General features: G+C 43.0%; 1 long non-coding RNA gene across 1 annotated transcript in view; it reads left to right on the top strand.

Moving 5' to 3' along the window:
- Positions 1 to 809: 809 nt before the first annotated feature.
- The window catches only part of LOC146355055 (uncharacterized), a 51,773-nt gene continuing 33,655 nt past the window's right edge, over positions 810 to 18,927 (top strand). Inside the window, exons 1-2 of the long non-coding RNA XR_014787441.1 lie at positions 810 to 902; positions 11,490 to 11,709. This is a non-coding gene — a long non-coding RNA (uncharacterized LOC146355055). The remainder of the gene's footprint in view (positions 903 to 11,489; positions 11,710 to 18,927) is intronic.

The following is an 18,927-nucleotide window of genomic DNA, read 5'->3' as shown; positions in this document are numbered from 1 at the left end:
AGTCCATCTGATTCCTTTCATAATCAAAACAGACCAGCAACGGCGAACCTAGACTAAGGCAGAACCACAACACAAGAACTGTTCAGATCTTACATCTGTGTAAGATGCTATTAGGTGATACAGAAGTGCAATAAATAAATTGATGACGACGTTGATGATGATGATAATGGGTGTAGGGATTGTGCCTGCTAGACCTGCCCTCGGAGGCACAGAATCCAGCATAAAATTTGTTAGGCTTTGTCCACGTGACCGAGGACCCTGCAAGTTCCCGATCGAGCGTGCAGAGCCTTCCCACATAGTTTTTTTTTACACGCACAGGCTCCGACGTTCCGTACCGAAATTACGTTGCGGGCGGCAGGTTCAGTGGGCACGATCCGTTTCCCCTCTACGCGCATTCAATCTACACAGAGGGAAGAGCCGCACGGCCGGTTTTGCAGCAAGACTTCCGTTTCATCATGTTGACCTGAGAGGGCATCGGGCCAAAGCAAGCAAGGCGACGTGGTTTTGCCTTGGGTTAAGTTTACATAAGAGACAGACACGCCACCCCCGTGCGCCCCACAGCCCACTACGACAATTCGTGGCGTACAGCTATATTGGCAGGGCCGGATCCAGGCGACCCCAGCCGAGAAGGCTCCAGCGACTGGTTTTCGGGAAGGGGGGGCTGCCGTTGGCTCATTTTCCTTAGGAGAGAGCCGAGGGTTCACCTGGTTTGGGGCTTGCTTGAAATAAAAAAAATAAAGCGCCTCACCCGACGCAAGAGCCCGGCCTCTCCCACCGCAGCGCCCCAGCCGGCCCCGCTGGCAGGAAGTGCGCGGAACCAGCGGTCGCGTCGGGTGAGGCGCAATTTTTTTTTTTAAGCAAGCAATGGAAGAAAACGGGCACGGACGGCCCTCGGCCGCCTCGTGAGTACATCACGCAGCCACCCCCGACTCGCGAAAATGCCTGTTCAAGCGAAGCCTGCCCTACGGCCGGACGCGCGGCGGCCAGGGGGAGCGAGGTCGTGCGGGGCGCGGTCGAAGTCGGGCAGGCGAGCCAGGCAGGGCGCGTGAGAGGACGCCGAGGCAAACGGAGCCTGTCTGCGCTTGTGTTATCATCGCTCGGCCTCAGCCAGCGCCTGTGGGGACATAGGAGAGGAAGAGACACCAGTGGAGGCGGGTGGCTCCGGTTTCGGTGGGGCTGTGCATCCATTCTGGGTTTCAGTCAAAACCAGCCAGAACTCTAACGGAGCTATCCAGGGTGCTGGACCTATTTGGGGGATAGGGTTCAGCACCTTGGATAGCGCCTTTAGTGTTCTGGCTGGTTCTGACTGAAACCCACTGAGAGAGACTGGGAGGTCTCTTCCTGCTGCTCCTCTTCCCGCTCTTTCTTCTCTTCCTGGGATGGCGAGGGGCAGGAGAAGTGGCATGGAAACAAAATCCCTTTTCCCTGGAGGATGGAAATTTTAGGGATATACGAAAGTCACTTACCTGATCCCGAAGCTTGCTTCCCGGTGGGGGGGAGGCGCGCCGTTTCTCCCCGCAAAATTCTGGCTGGGGGGGGAGGCACCCCGTCCCTCCCCGCCGAAATTCTGGCCGGGGGGGGAGGCGCCCCATCCCTCCCCGCCGAAATTCTGGCCGGGGGGGAGTGCCCCGTCTCTCTGGCCACGAATCCTGTTGTCCTGCTGGGACGCAAATGGCGGCGGCCATAGCTGCCGCCGTTTGCGTCCCTGGCCTGCAGTCAGCCATGATAGGCTACATAAATCCCTACATAGCCTATCACGGCTGACTGTGGGGGGAAAAAATAGCGTTGCCTTTATTTTCGCCTTAGTCTACGAAAATATTTACGTAGACTACCCTGCCAAAATAAGGATTATAAAATAATGGGCGCCGCCATTTGCGTACGCGGTTTGTTTTTTGTTTTTTTTTTCAAAGTCAGCCGTGATAGGCTATGTAAGGATTTACGTAGGCTATCATGGTGTTTTTTGAAAATCTAGCCGTGATAGGCTACGTAAATCTTTACATAGCCTATCACGTTTGTGGTTTGTTTTTTTTACACTTGGAAATGGCGGTGGCAGCAGCCGGTCGGAAGACCGGCCGCTGCCGCCGGGAGCCGCCGCCGGGAGGGACATTCGCCAAAGGTAAGTCCCATCCCGGGGGGGGGGATGGGGGGGCAGACCGTTTCTCCAATTTCGGGGGGCCGAATGCGCTGGCATTCTGCCTCCCCGAGATTCATGGAGAAATTCTGTGACATCCCTAAATTGGAAAGCGCGGGAGAGAGAAGGAGAGCTTTTGTGTGGCTGGTGGGACTTCAGCTGTTTTAGGGCAGGCAGGAGGTGACAGGTGGCAGTAGTGCCACGCTGCCCGAGAGAGGTCACAGTTTGCCTGCTTCTTGCCGTTTCCTCCATCCCCCATGACGCCGACCACTAAGTAATGCCAGTGTTTTCAGACAGGAAAAAGTCCTACAACTCCCAACATTCCCCAGCCAGCCATGCTGGGCGTTGTAGGACCTTTTTCTGGCTAAACATGCATGGCATTGCTCCCTGACTGAATTTACAAGAATTTCTGAGCTACCAACAATCCAGATGTATCCAAAGGAGATTCTGTATAGTTTTGTTTTGCGGGGGGGGGGGAGTCATATTGGAGTTATGAGAGCACCTTGCAAGGAAGGGTGGGATATAAATCAAATGTATTTCTATTTTATTATTTTTGTAAGCTACTTTGAATGATAGGTATAAATGTGGCCCATGCCATTTGTCATAGATACTTAAGAACATAAGGAGAGCCATGCTGGATTAGAGCAAGGGTCCATCTAGTCCACCATTCTGTGCACACAGTGGCCAAACCCACTGTCAACCAGGAAACCACAAGCATGACATGAGTGCAACAGCACCCTCCCACCCATGTTCCCCAGCAACTGGTGTACATAAGCATACCACTTCTGATACTGGAAGTAGCACATAGGCCAAAACCCTTAAAAAAAAAATACCCCACATACCATTTCTGTAGATACTTGTATTTTATATTGTGGGGTATTATTGAACCTGAATTCTTATGTGCAAATATATTGTTTTACTGGAATACAGGAAAGTCTAAATAAAGGCACATTTTTTAAAAACTTGCAAATAGAGTCGTGGATAATAACCTCCACCAAGTATTTTATTTGTATGTTTCTCTTGGGATACATTTTACTCTGATACTGAATTGTACAACTGATTTTTTCTGTCAACAGAGGGTTAATCATATAATTTTCTTTATCCCAAAGTTGTAGCTTTTGAAGGAGAAACACATAGGGTGACGACGTGTCATAATTTATTTATTTTATTTATTAAATTTCTTAACGGCCCATCTGGCTGGTCACCCGGCCACTCTGACCGATGTACAATGGTACAATTTAAAACAGTAAAACTATACATTAAAACATTATTTTAAAATACCCTAACTCACCCCAAATGCCTGCCTGAATAACCAAGTTTTCAGTGGGTGGCGGAAGCTCATTAAAGAGGGGGCATGGCGGAGTTCCCTAGGGAGGGAGTTCCACAGAGTGGAGTCCACCACAGAGAAGGCCCTCTCCCTCGTCCTCACCAGCCTAGCTGTCCTGGCTGGTGGGACAGAGAGAAGGCCATCCGAGGCTGATCTTGTTAAGCGGCCTATCTGGTGTTGCTGGAGGCGTACCTTGAGATAGGCTGGCCCAGAACTGCATAACGTTTTAAAGGTCAAAACCAACCTTTATAGAGGACAGTCATCTATTTGAAGGGCTGCCAGAGTCTGTTCTCTATGTGAAGGTGTCCTCTGTTGAAGGGCTGTCTTGTCCAATTCTGGTTTAAAGATAAAGAAGCATAAGCCCATCAACATTTAGCACTATCAACAATGGCCAATCAGCTGCCCATGGAAACCCACAAGCGGGGCATGAGTGCAATAGCAGCCTCCCACCCATGTTCCTCAGCAACTGGTGTACATAGGCATACTGCCTCTGATAATGGAAGTAGCATATAGCCATCAGGACTAGTAGCCATTGATAGCCTTTTCCTCCAGGAATTTGTCTAACCCCCTTTTAAAGCCATCCAAATTGGTGGCTATCACTATGTCTTCTGGCAGCAAATTCCATAGTTTAACTATGTGCTGTGTGAAGAAGTACTTCCCTTTATCCTGAATCTCCCACCAGTCAGCTTCATGGATGAGCCCAGGTTCTAGTATTACTAGTGTAAAGGCTGTGTTGCCATGGGTGCTAGTAGTCTGAAAGTGATTGGATGAAAATATGGCCGTTTCCCTTCGGACCGGAACAACTTTCAGGGGACATGTCCTTCATTCCCATCCTCTTCCTCTCTCAACTTTCCAGTTATGTCCTGCATCAGCTTCCCTTCAATGAACACCCCAATAATACGACCACTTCCCACTACATTAAAGCAAGCCTCCCCCCGAAATAGCGATTGGGGTCTTCCAACCCACCTCCCTCCCTCTCATTCACCCACACAATTAGCCTCCTTTCTTCCAATAAGAGCCCCCTCCCATTACATGAAAGCATAGGCAGACCTCCCCCCCACCCATGTCTCCTGCAGGGAAAGACAGTGTTTCAAGCCCCCACCCAAGAAGCCCCACCCCCACTTCACCTGGGCCTGAAAAACAAAAGGTGAAATGCCGTGGTGGGGGAGAGAAAGGAAAACAACAATGCCTTTCTCTCACCTGCCCTGAGCCAGAGCCATCCAATATGGTGCCAGTCTTGCGCCGCCCCACTCCTGTCACATCGCCCCACCCACTAGCCCTTTCTCTCTCACACACAGAGACACTAATACTCAAACCCCACTTGTGCACAAGGCATCACAGGAGGAGCAGTAGCAGCCCCTCCCTTCTCGCTCTCTGGTTCATTGTGTTTGAAACAATATAATCTGAGAGGGGCAGCATGGCTGTTGCTCCTAGCAACCGCCTGGAGGCCTAGCAGTACCCCGTGAAGCCTGCCTGTGAAGCAAAACGATTAAAAACAGAAACAGAAAAAAGGAATGCGGGAGGATGCGGGTAATGGAGATCAAAAACATGTGAGGTCAGATCAGGTGCTGTTGGGCGCGTTCTTTTAAAAAAGATAATTTAAACATTTCTTTAAATTTCAAAAACATGTGATATCAGATCAGTTTGGTGTGGAGCAAATAAGCCGGCACTGAACCGCAGAGCAGTAGGAGACAGGCATGGAGCAAATGAACGTATTGTTTTTGCTATTAAAGCTCAAGCTTTGAAGTTTCAAAGTGTTCTGCACATCTATACTGCTCAAGCTTCGGTTTTTTAAAAAATGAGCAAAATCAGTCTCATAGATCTCTAATAATAAGCATTACACTAATATATTCTTATATATATGAGAGAGGGAGAAAAATGTCTCCCTATCTACGTTCTCCACACCAAACATAATTTTGTACACCTCTATCATGTTTCCCCTTACTCATCTTTTTTCCAAGCTAAATAATCCCAGCTGTTGCAACCTTCCCTCATAGGGGATATGCTCCAGCCCCATGATCAATTTAGTTGCCCTTTTCCACACTTTTTTCCAGCTGTACAGTATCTTTTTTTTAGGTGCAGTGGCCAGAACTGTACACAGTGTTCTAAGTGATATTGGCAGTTTTATTCTCAATTCCTTTCCTAATTTTGCCTAACATGGAGTTTGCCTTTTTCACAGCAGCCACACACTGACATTTTCATCGGGCTGTCCACCACAACCCAAGATCTTTTTCTTGGTCAGTCACCACCAGCTCAGATCCCATCAGTTTATACTTGAAGCTGGGGGTTTTTGCCCCAATATGCATAACTTTAGACTTGCTTACACTGAACTGCATTTGCCAGTTTGATGCCCATTCTCCTAGTTTGGAGAGATCCTTTTGGAGCTCCTCACAATCCTTTTTTATTTTAACCACCCTAAATGATTTGGTGTCATCGGCAAACTTGGCCACTTGGCTCACCCCTAATTCCAGATCATTTATGAACAGGTTGAAAAGCATTGGTCCCAATACAGATCCCTGTGGGACCCTACTATTTACATCCGTCCATTGGGAGAATTTACCATTTTTTCCTACTCTCTGCTTTCTGTTCTTTAACCAGTTACTGATCTATAAGAGGACCTCTCCTCTTACGCCATGACTGCTAAGTTTGCTCAGGAAACTTTGGTGAAGGACTTTGTAAAAGGCCTTTTGGAAGTCCAAGTAAACAAAATAAGAGTAGATAGTTTCCTCATCAGGGGATCATATGAAGCTAAAGCAGTATTAAGATGTGACTGAAGTCTTGAGGGCCTCTCTAAATCTCCATCTCTAACAGAATGCAGGGGGGGGGGGTCCCCTGCATCTCACTCCCTGTTTTCCTTTCCCCAGGGTTAATAGTTGTAATGTCATGAGAAGCATTCACTGGATTATCCATGTGTTCAGCCTTGGTATTTCCATATTTGGAACTGTATGGACCTTCCTCCTGGATACAGGAGTTAACAACCTTTATCCAGGCTCTGTACAGCAAGGAGACTGTGTTGGGCAGTGCTCCTGGAAGTTACAGATCCGGCTTTCTGACTTCTCTTACATTGTTCTCAGAGAGGGAGAAATGTTCATTGTGCTGGCATACTTACGCTAGTGTGGCGTTGACTATAACACTCTGTGCATTTGTGAACTGCCCTTCATAGGAATATATCCCAAGGTAGTTTACAGCAAGAAATAATAACATACAATATAATTAAAATACTACAAAGACAAGAATTAAAAACAAAAGCCATTTCCAAATTCACCACAACTCACAAAAAAAGCTAAATTCTCCAGCATTGCATCCAACTACATTTCTATTAGCTGTACTTTAGGTAGCAACATTTCACACACACACACACACACAGTAAATACATACATACATACATAAATACATACATAAAGAGAATCAGTTCATCTTAATCATTCCACCACCAAAGTTCCACATTAAATCAGATAGCTAGTTTTGACTATTGTTTCAGCTCAATAAAGGTTATTAAGGTATTAAGCTGCCTTTCTTGTAATTCTACAAACCAGCTCTCCCTGTGACCTTTACAGAGTTTTGAGATGTACACATATGCAAAATAAACAAAATAATCTCTAAGAAAATTCACAGAGCGCACCTGACCTTTGAAAATAGCACAGCTAATTTTAATCAGATTTGTATAGTATTAACCTCTGAGTTGACCTTTGTCTAGCTTTATATACATTCATAAAAATAGGGAAATGTGAGATACTGGAGGGGGGATCCATAATCCTTAAATAACAACATTTTAAGCAGATAACACCAACAGTCAACCTGTGGAACGGAGAATGCACTCGCTTAACCCGTGAAGCACAGGTTTCATGAGGGTTGTGATGCAACTACAGGTCAGCCATGGCAGCCACTGTTTATGTACCTACCAGTAAAAACAATATTACTCAGGTAGACATGCTTTTGTTTTGTTTTTAAGTGAGGCTGCAGTTTGCAGTAAGCATAGCTGCCTACATACTGTAATTTGCAATTACAGTATTCTGTCATAATGCCTGGTCCCTTACGTTGCAGCTTTACAAATTTAAACACAAGCATTAGCTCACTTTTATATACACCTGCCTGGACCTTAAGATCAGCTTCTGCAGTCCTTCTCCTGGAGCTCCTGACAGAGGAAGTGAGGTATTTACTAAGAAGCTACTACCTTTTCTGCTGGCACCCCAGTTGTAGAATGAGCTTCCTCCCAGAGAGGTTCTCCTGGCACCTACATTGTGCTTGTTTCGGCACCAGGTGAAGAAGACCTTTTTATTCTCCCAGGCATTTTAGTTTTTCAGTTTGTTTTATACCTGGTATTGTATTTTAAATGTTGCACTGCTGCTAGCTTCTGTTTGGTCATTTTTTATTTTTATATTGCAGTTTTAAACTTTTGAACTTTTATATCATATTTTATCATCTGTATTTTATTGTCTTGCATTTTATGGTTTTAATTGTTGTGAACTGCCCAGAGAGCTTCAGCTATTGGGTGGGATAGAAATGCAATAAATAAATAAAATGAATCCCCTTTGTCCAATCCATTAATCTGTTAATTCTGCGTATAATTTCATTTTCAGGAGACTAGTTACTGGGTAACTGTGTTACCACTTACTATCTTGTCATATTCATGATACAAGGCTGAAAAGTCATCTGCCTCTGGTGGCAGAGGGGGGCTCTCACATTATACTTGAGGTAGGGAAAATAGCTGCACTGCAGCAACTACCTCACTGCTAAAGGCAACATGAGAAGTCAAACAGAATTGGGTTTGACTTTAGGGTTAACTTTTTAACCACCCCTCTGAGGAAAAGCATGGCAGAAGAATAAATATTTTCCCCCACCTCTGATTTGTATGCTTGTGAGCAAGATGAACAGTGAGCAAGGTTGAAGTTCTAGTTAGGCATTCTTGAGGAATTCAGTCTTTTCAAATAATACAAATTGATCAGATCCACAACTCCTGAACTAATGTGCAGATTGGAATTTAGGTAATCAACTGGCCTTGCATTTCCTGAATGTTACAATGCTGTTCTGGGCTCAAAAAAAAAAGTTAGAATAAGTTTTAAAATGTGTATGTAAAGAGAATATTTTGTGTGGATTTTTTAAAAGTTGCAGACTGATGCAGAAATGAGACAGAACAGACTCAAGGTGACCACATGCAAAGGTGACCCAGACCAAAACTAAACTGTTTCCTGGTTCTAACTGGGATTAGCAATTAAATAGAAAATACAAGAACATGAATACATGGATGTAGCATAAACTCAGCGTATCGCCAATTTAGGGTGCAATCTTACGATGTTTAGACAGAAAAAGGGCCTACAATCCACAGGATTCTACAACCAGCCACACTCCCTGGGAATGCTGGGAGTTGAAGGATTTATTTATTTTTTGTCTAAACATGCATAGCATTTCACCTTTAACTATTTGTTATGTACCTCACATAAAGGAGTATACGGGCAGGATCCAATGGGAGTCTTCCATGTGCAGCCAGCCCCGCCAGCCCCGGTGTGCACACAGTCCCTACCACTGGCGGCCATTATGTAGTGCTTTGGGGGGCAAACCCTGAAACAAGTAGAAATGCTCATTTCTGGAAGGTCCCTGTTGGGTCCTGCCCTATGTATTCTGCACAACCATTGATGACTGTGTGTCAGGGTGGCCATGTGTCCTCTTTTACAAAGGAGAGTCCTCTATTTGAAGGCTGACAGAGAACCATCCTTTATTTGAAGACATCTTCTATTTGAAGGGCTCTCCTGTCCACGTTGGGTTTAAAGATAATCGTAAGAACTGTTGTCCATCAATGGTTAGCATGTGAACAGCAGACTGAAGAGGCAGGCATTCAGGTCATCTGGTCATACACTAAAGTAAGACATACTTATTTCTATTTAAATTATATATGTATTTCTATTTAAATTATAATAATTACTTATAAATTTGCATCTATACATATGAAGTAGCATATGCAAATTGTATGTAAATTTGTGTCCTCTTTTGTCCTCTTTTTTTGTGATGCATTATCTCTCTTTTGGCAGTTCATAAGTGACCAACCTATGTGTGCATGCATCAGGCCCACAAGATCAAGGGTACAGTCACCACCCTTCCTCAAGATCTACTATATAATTTACTATTGTGGTTTGGGCCCAGAATGGAGACCTTTCCCTCCTCCATGGCAGAGAAATTTCAGACAAGCATTTTGTTAAAAGTAGGAAGTAATTTTCAAGAAAAACAACCCACATCTAATCTAAGAATTAATTGTAAGTTAACTGGGGATTGTTTAACCCACAAATAATCCATAGTGTCCATGTCTGCACATCACGAAACAACCCTTGATCAGGCCAATCGGAGGTTAATTATGCAAAACAGCCTTGGCATGCACTGGGCACATGTATTATTAATACGGATTATCTACCAACAAGCAAAAAAAGCAAGCACAAACAATATGAGAATCAGTAAAACCTTCCAGGTTTTTTTTTAATTGTAGCAATCATTATTCAGAACATCAGCCACCCTGTCTTTCCAAAAAAGGTGATAGTAGGCAATTGTGTACTCTGAAAAAGTGACCTGCTGGCCTGTCTTTTTGAAATACTATTACTCTTTAAAGCATTAAATGACTACCCTGAACCTGATGCAGGAGCAAGAAAAGCAACTAGAACAATGGAGTGTTAAGTATGAATTAGCGCATGGGTGAAGCTCTGTTTGTGGGGACGCTATTATTGTCCCCAATTGCTCTCTCTTTTTCATCAGAGGACATTGGCTCAAACTTATCTCCAGAATATATGATTGTAAGCCTGTACTTTATTTGCCTCTACAATATAAGGGATATTAATATTGTAGAACTACTAACACCCCCAAGTAGAGCCCTGGGAAAAGTGTAAAAGTAATCATTTAAACTACATAGGAACTTGTACCTATCTACTTCTCACAAAATTCAGTTTTTATATATTGTACGTTTCTTCATTCCAGCAATTTTCACCAGCTTGTAATTTTTATTTTTAGAATGACAGTGGTTTGGGCCCAATTTAAATTGTGGAGCAAGCGAAATAAGCCATTTTATGAAATGCTCAACCTAACACAAAGTTGGATGAAAGCCTTTATTTCCGAGCTATACCAGCACCTTTCCTATATTTTAACTTAAAATACTGACCCTTCTTCCTTCATTTCTACTTGCCTCCATAGTAGTGGCAAGGAAAACAGAAATGGAGTTATTGGTACAGAGTGCTGGGCATAAAGGAAGCAGTCATGTATGGCATCTATCAGTCGTTCCTGCCGATGTGAGCTAAATTCATGTACTTTAGGACACAATTAGACCAATGTTTAGAAACACTTGTGAAAGGCTGCACACCCATTTTCTGGACTCAGGACTCTTCTTTTTTAATGAAAATAAAGCACATAATCCTCTGAAAATACAAGCTTCAAAATGCATTATCAAGGTACAATCACAAAAGTACCAATTGCATAGCTTGACACAAGTGTCGCTTTGTCTGCTGCTGATCTTCATGAGCAAAGCCCAAAGGTTACTGGTATATAATGCATGACACTTCCTGATACTTATGACCCTTCATTTGCACAACTGAATCCATCACCACCCCTGCCATCATAAGAAAAAGTTGTTTCTTATGGTTAAACTACTCTAGTACCCATCATAGCAACAATGATTGCTACATATTCAGAAATACACTGCCATTGAACATGGAGGTTCCATTTAATTATTACAGCTAAAAACCATTATTACTACCCCACATGAGACATGGCGGGGTGGGGTGGGGTGGGAGTCAAAGCCAAGAGGCAATGGCTTGCCTAACACCACCATTCTGTTTGTAGCTCAATTGAGATGAATTAAACCTTGGCATATCTGGCTCGTACCTCATGTTCCTAACCACTAAATTGCCATCTGTCCAAACAGTATATTTTATTTATTTATTTGTTTGTTTGTTTGTTTGTTTATTACATTCTTATAGAGAGCAACCTCTATTTGTTCTTCAACCATAACAAAGAAACTAAATTTTAATTATCCCATGTTATGCTTTTGACTGCTAGGTGATGATCAATTCTTTATCCGGGCTACAGCAAGACTTGGATTCCTGCATCTGGGCTACAGCAAGACTTGGATTCCTGCACTGAGCAGGGGGTTGGACTTGATGGTCTCATAGGCCCCTTCCAACCCTACTATTCTATGATTCTATGATAGCATTCGTGTCCACTTTCAAAGAGAAATCAGTCACTCAACAACTTCCAAGAAAGAAAGAAAGAAAGAAAGGTAATAACATTCAGAATTTAAGTATGTTCTGCATATGCCTAAGGATCTATGCTCTGAATTTAATGAAGTAGTTGTTATCTCTTGTCATATCCACTGCCTGCAAAGCAGTAACACTGGTTTTCACATCAAGATATCATGGCCCACCATTCAACAATATACATGTTTTTCCCTTTTCTTTACACACTTCAATTGACAATAATTCCCTTGTGCAATAACTCAGTACTGAGAAAATAGCATATGAAGCTTATACACAATGCAATGAATGAATTCCCAGCCACAGTATCACAAGACAAAATGCACAGCTACAAAAACACAGATAACTGCTCTTGGTACAGCAAACCTATACACAGTGAATGCTGAGCCAAAAATCCCAGCAGATGACCTAGTTGTAGTGGTGCCTAACAGATAAATCAAACACAGTACTTTGATAGTCAACACAATTCTACATAGTTGAGGATTTCACTTTTTATGGTGATTTATCCTCTGCTTTGGGGAAAATCCTTTGTGCAGGTGTATAAGAATCACGTTGGCTCCAGCACACCTTGGTTTGACAGCAGTATATCCTGTTACACCTGAGTGTCTTGTTACACCTGAGCTGGGCCCTTTGGCTTGGGATGTACTCTTAATATCCTGCAAATAACTACATACACTTCTGTTAATAATAAATAGCTATGAGTTAGTAAAACTATTTTAGATGTAATAGAAGAAGAACCAAAAAAGAAAGGCATGCTGTGTTTACACATTCCGAAGATTGTCACATGTGGTTCTTAGTTCCGTTACAACTGTATATTTAACTAGACAACTGACAAAGCTATTATTTTGATGAATTAGATAACCAAGTGCAGATAAGATTTTAGAAAGTGAACCCAAGTTACTAGGGAGAAATGTACATGTTCATATGTGTACAGTAAGATTGGTGGGATGTGCAAAAAGGAGGGGGGGTAGAAGCCTCACAGAAATTTCCTTAGGCTTATTTGCAGCCTTCTCCACTGGCAATGCATCCTGCTTGAAATGTCTTTTGAGTGACCTGGGCAGGATGTCCACAACTATCATTTTTATTTCTTCATCCTTTCCGATTTTATCTTCTTATGCAGCCATATCACACAAAATGCACTGAGTACTGGAAGTCAGTCTTCATTCAGAGAATCCTGGTTTCAGTCCAGTGCTGAATTCTCTTCCTTATACAAAGTACAATTTAGTCCTTTCCAAGCTGTCTCACACTGAGATGCCCTCTACTTCTCCTTATAGTTCTCAAAGTTGCTCAGGCTGACCTCTTCCAGCATCCCTTCCTCACCATTTTCACTTGGATTTTGAATAGGCCAGAAAATGAAGTACAGCTTCCCAAATCAAATCAGCATCTTCCTGCATGTTCTCCCCACCCACCTCAAGGTGTTTTGTTGCCTAAGGCTGGTTTTCAAAAGCCTGACACACCATAGGCCCTCTATAACTCCATTTTCCTTTGAGGAACCTGGGTCTAAGCCAGATACAAAATGCAACTTCACCAGCCAAGCAGCTGGTAGATAATATGACAAAATTGGGATTTCCTTAAATTATTCCTTAAAAAAAAAAAATCAACCTGTTTTTTCATTTTAGTTTCCTGTATTTCTGTTACGTACAAGGCAAAGTTCCTTGAACATGGACCCAGACTAATATATCTCAGAGCAGAATGCTTACCAGTGGCCTGCTAATTGGTAACTGCTTTAAAACAGCGTAAGCAACGTGCAACTATTAAAACCTCTTCATAAAAATACCTGACAACCTGCAAACAAGAATCAATACTGACTGTTTGGTCTAGTCATGCATGACAACGCATCATTAATTTTACTGCGAGGCTGCTAACAGTGCTGCAATACCAACATAATTTTGCAAATATGTATGTGTGTGTGTGTGTTTGTGTGTGTGCGCGCACATGCGCGCACACACAGAGCCAGATATAAACATTACGGTGATTATGATCTACTTAGTCACAGCACTGGGAGCAAATATCACCCTGAGCACGTTTACCTGAGAACATTTCAGAAGGGGAAAGGTCAAGGATCTCAATGGGAATTGCTTCTGGGAGTGTAAACTAAGATAAAAGAGAACCAAAGAAACGTTATCTAGTTTTTGACTCCTCAAATTGTTCTGTCCTCATATGCTTCTTGTGACCCACATTTCTACTTTTTGGTTGTTGTTCTGCATTCACTTTCCAAAAGGACTGAAATGCTGCTGGCTGACTAATGAAATGGGAGAAGGGGGAAGAACAGGGCATTAGGAAAGCAGTGGGTTATTGGGTGGTTATTGGTCATTTTCCAAAAGGGCAATGGTACAGGCCTGTATTCCCTCCATTATTAGGTATACTGGAGGTATGTGACAATGTTATGTCACAGGACTGTCAAATGGCTTTTATCCCTTTGAGGGCCAGTCCTAGCCCGGTGCCCGCAACTCAGCTCTTTACCCCAGGACTGAAAGAAACCACGAAGAATATCTGATCTGCCTATTGCCCTTTGATATATTTTGTGATTTTTTTTTCTAGCCTTCACAGTTGCAAACAAAGACAGCAAAAATATCATGCCTAGACGATAGGGAAGAGAGAATGAGAGAGCTCACACATCTTTTTGAACAATTATTATTATTTTGAAGCCAAATATAATACAAGAACTGATTTCAGGTTTCCTTAATTGAGCATACAAGAAATACGACCAGTCAGTATGCTCAATATCAGTGCAAACAACATCTGTGTGAGTGCTAAATACATCTACTTACTACGTTGTGGCATGCGCTCTGTTCATGAAAATATATAAACAATGCTAATGACATGCATACTGCCTGCACTCCTCCAATGGACAATTGTGTTCATAGATCTTTCTTTTTAAGGGATCTCTTAGTTTAAGTTATTTTGCATTATTCTATGATATCACTGTCCCTTTCATGGATCACTGCCTTGTTGTAGCGAAGGGGCTTGTGTAACTCAGTGAACCCATAAGCTATGCCGTGCAGGGCCACCCAAGACGGACAGGTCATGGCGGAGAGTTCTGACAAAATGTGGTCCACTGGAAAAGGAAATGGCAACCCACTCCAGTATTCCTGCCAAGAAAACCCCATGGAACGTATCACAAGGCTAAAAGAGGTGAAGCCAGAAGATGAGCCCCTCAGGTTGGAAGGTGTCCAATATACTACTGGGGAAGAGCAGAGGGAATTTCCAAGTAGCGCCACAAAGAGTGAAGTGGCTGGGCCAAAGCCAAACGGACACTCAGCTGTGGATGTGTCTGGTGGTGAAAAGAAAATCCGATGCTGTAAAGAACAATGTTGTTTAGGAACCTGGAATGTGAGATCAATGAATCAAGATAAGCTGGAGGTGGTCAGACATGAGATGGCAAGATTGAACATCGACATCTTGGGAATCAGTGAACTAAAATGGACAAGCATGGGCGAATTTAGTTCAGGTGACCATTATATCTACTGCTGTGGACAAGAATCCCTTAGAAGAAATGGAGTAGCACTCATAGTCAACAAAAGGGTGGGAAAAGCAGTACTGGGGTACAATCTTAAAAACGATAGAATGATCTCAGTACAAATGCAAGGCAAACTATTCAACATCACAGTAATTCAAGTCTATGCCCCAACCACTGAGGCCGAGGAAGCTGAGGTTGATGGGTTCTATGAAGACCTACAACACCTTCTAGAACTAACACCAAAAAAAGATGTCCTCTTCATCATAGGGGAGTGGAATGCTAAAGTAGGAAGTCAAGAAATCACTGGGATAACAGGCAAGCATGGCCTTGGTGTACAAAATGAAGCAGGACAAAGGCTAATAGAGTTTTGCCAAGAGAACACGCTGATCATAGCAAACGCTCTTTTCCAACAGCCCAAGAGGCGACTCTACACATGAGATTACTCCATCACCAGATGGTCAGTATCAAAATCAGATTGATTATGTACTTTGCAGCCAAAGATAGAGAAGCTCTATACAGTCAGTAAAAACAAGACCTGGAGCTGACTGTGGCTCAGATCATGAGCTGCTTCTTGCAAAATTTCGGCTTAAATTGAAGAACGTCGGGAAAACCACTAAACCGTTCAAGTATGACCTAAATCATATCCTTTATGAATATACAGTGGAGGTGAGGAATAGATTTCAGGGATTAGACCTGATAGACAGAGTGCTTGAGGAACTATGGACGGAGGTCCGTAACATGGTTCAGGAGGCAGCAACTCAATCCATCCCAAAGAAAAAGAAATGCAAGAAAGCCAAGTGGCTGTCTGATGAGGCTTTACAAGTAGCTGAAGAAAGAAGGGGAGCGAAAAGCAAAGGAGAAAGGGAAAGATATACCCAACTGAATGCAGATTTCCAGAGAATAGCAAGGAGAGACAAGAAGGCCTTCTTAAATGAACAGTGCAAAGAAATCGAGGAAAACAATATAATGGGAAAGACTAGAGATCTTTTCAAGAAAATCGGAGATCTCAAGGGAACGTTTTGTGCAAAGACGGGCATGATAAAGGACAAAGAAGGCAGGGACCTAACAGAAGCAGATGAGATTAAGAAGAGGTGGAAAGAATACACAGAAGAACTATACAGGAAAGATCTTAATGTCCCTGAGAGCCAGGATAGTGCGGTCACGGAACTTGAGCCGGACATCCTAGAGTGTGAAGTGAAGTGGGCCTTAGGAAGCATTACTAACAACAAAGCTAGCGGAGATGACAGTCTTCCAGCTGAGCTATTTAAAATCCTAAAAGATTATGCTGTTAAAGTGCTGCACTCAATATGCTAACAAATTTGGAATACTCAACAGTGGCCACAAGACTGGAAAAGATCAGTTTACATTCCAATTAAAAAGAAAGGCAATGCCAAAGAGTGCTCAAACTACCGTACAATTGCGCTCATTTCACATGCCAGCAAGGTGATGCTCAAAATCCTACAAGTTAGGCTTCAGCAGTATGTGAACCGAGAACTACCAGAAGTACAAGCTGGGTTTCGAAGAGGCAGAGGAACTAGAGATCAAATCGCCAACTTTCACTGGATCATGGAGAAAGCAAGAGAATTCCAGAAAAACATCTATTTCTGCTTCATTGACTACGCTAAAGCCTTTGATTGTGTGGATCACAACAAACTGTGGCAAATTCTTAAAGTGATGGGAGTACCAGACCACCTTACCTGTCTCCTGAGAAACCTGTACGAGGGTCAAGAAGCAACAGTAAGAACCACACATGGAACAACCGATTGGTTCAAAACTGGGAAAGGAGTACGACAAGGCTGCATATTGTCGCCCTGCTTATTTAACTTATATGCAGAGTACATCATGAGAAATGCTGGGTTGGATGAATCACAGGTCGGAATTAAGATTGCTGGGAGAATTATCAACAACCTCAGATACGCAGACGATACCACCCTAATGGCAGAAAGCAAAGAGGATCTAAAGAGCCTCTTGTTGAGGGTGAAAGTGGAGAGTGCAAAAGCTGGTTTGAAACTCAACATTAAAAAAATGAAGATCATGGCATATGGCCCCATCACTTCCTGGCATATAGAAGGGGAAGAAATGGAAGCAGTGATAGATTTTATTTTCTTGGGCTCCAAGATCACTGCAGACGGTGACTGTAGCCATGAAATTAAAAGACGCTTGCTCCTTGGGAGGAAAGCTATGGCAAACCTAGACAGCATAGTAAGAAGCAGAGACATCACCTTGCCGACAAAGGCCCGTCTGTTCAAAGCTATGGTTTTCCCAGTAGCAACGTATGGCTGTGAGAGCTGGACTATAAGGAAGGCTGAGCGCCAAAGAATCGATGCTTTCGAACTGTGGTGCTGGAGAAGACTCTTACGAGTCCCCTGGACTGCAAGGAGGTCAAATCAATCAATCCTAAAGGAAATCAACCCTGAGTGCTCATTGGAAGGACAGATACTGAAGCTGAAGCTCAAATATTTTGGCCACCTAATGCGAAGAGAAAACTCTCTGGAAAAGACCCTGATGCTGGGAAAGACTGAAGGCAAAAGGAGAAGGGAACAGCAGAGGATGAGATGGCTAGATAGCATCACCGATGCAATGAATATGGACTTGAGCACGCTCCGGGAGAGAACGCAGGACAGGAAGGCCTGGCGTGCTATGGTCCATGGGGTCATGAAGAGTCGGACATGACTTAACAACTGAACAACAAATGATATCACTATGCCATAGAAAACCACAAAGTGGCTCTTACCCCCAGTGTAAATATTTCTTAGAAGGTAATGGGCATCCCAGGTGCTAGCCACCAGAACTCCAAATACACTGCATCTTTATTGACGGTTCCTTCACTTTTAAAAAGGGGTTTGCAGACTAGAATTGAAAAGACCTGGGTTCAAATCCCTGGTTATCCATAAAACTTCTTGGGGTAACCCTGAGCGTGTCACTTTCTCTTATCCTATATTCACAGGGTTGTTGTTAGGATAAAATAGGAGACCATGAACTCCTAGCACTGCTATGTTCGGAGAAGCCATACTGGAGGTGCAGCTTCTCCTAATATAGCAGTACTATCACTGCACAAACTCCATTACACATGTACCTCCCTCCTCTTCCAAAGAGTTCAGACTAAATATGGTGCCCAGGCAACTTAGAGAACCAGACCAACTATGAAAGCACATGGGCTTTTATCATACATTACACTCAGCAAATCTAAGCTCCCAAATGCCTTTCACTATATAATCCTGATCTTGATATATTTCTGTGGCAAAAAAGTTAACCCACCCATTTCTTACATAATTTCACAACTTACTGAACTGTGGCTCCATTCTGGTTGCCATGAACAAATGTAAGGCCACAGAGAAAGCTGACTAGAAAACTTCAAGCTTTCCTTTAAAAAAAATAATAATAGTGCATTGAAAGTGACCCGTTTTTATTTGAAAGAAAAAATTACAAAGGCACTCTCAGAACAGGGGAAAAACCTATGTAATGATAAGTATACGGAAGAGGATTTAGAAGACAGCAGACGACAAACTCAACACAAGTTTACAGCAACATAAAACAGCAAATCCTTTCATGTATATACAAGGTTATCACTTGTAAGGCAGCAGAATAATCCTCATTGAAGAAAAAGGCTGCATTAGCTGACCGAGGTCATTTTTTTTCCAGTCTTGTCTGCTGTGGACTTTCTAGTAATTCCACAGAAGACAGGATTGCCAGTAATTCCAGCTAAGATATTTCAGAAGCTAAACCAAGCATCTTGCAATTAACAGTGCAATCTTATACATGTTTGCCCAAAAGTTGAGTATTA

Source organism: Heloderma suspectum, chromosome 2 (assembly GCF_057233095.1).
Source record: "Heloderma suspectum isolate Gila_16-S chromosome 2, 16-S_ref, whole genome shotgun sequence".
In the NCBI taxonomy this organism is placed as follows: domain Eukaryota; kingdom Metazoa; phylum Chordata; class Lepidosauria; order Squamata; family Helodermatidae; genus Heloderma; species Heloderma suspectum.
The sequence above is the reverse complement of the archived record's forward strand: the minus strand, read 5'-3'. Positions and strand labels throughout refer to the sequence as shown.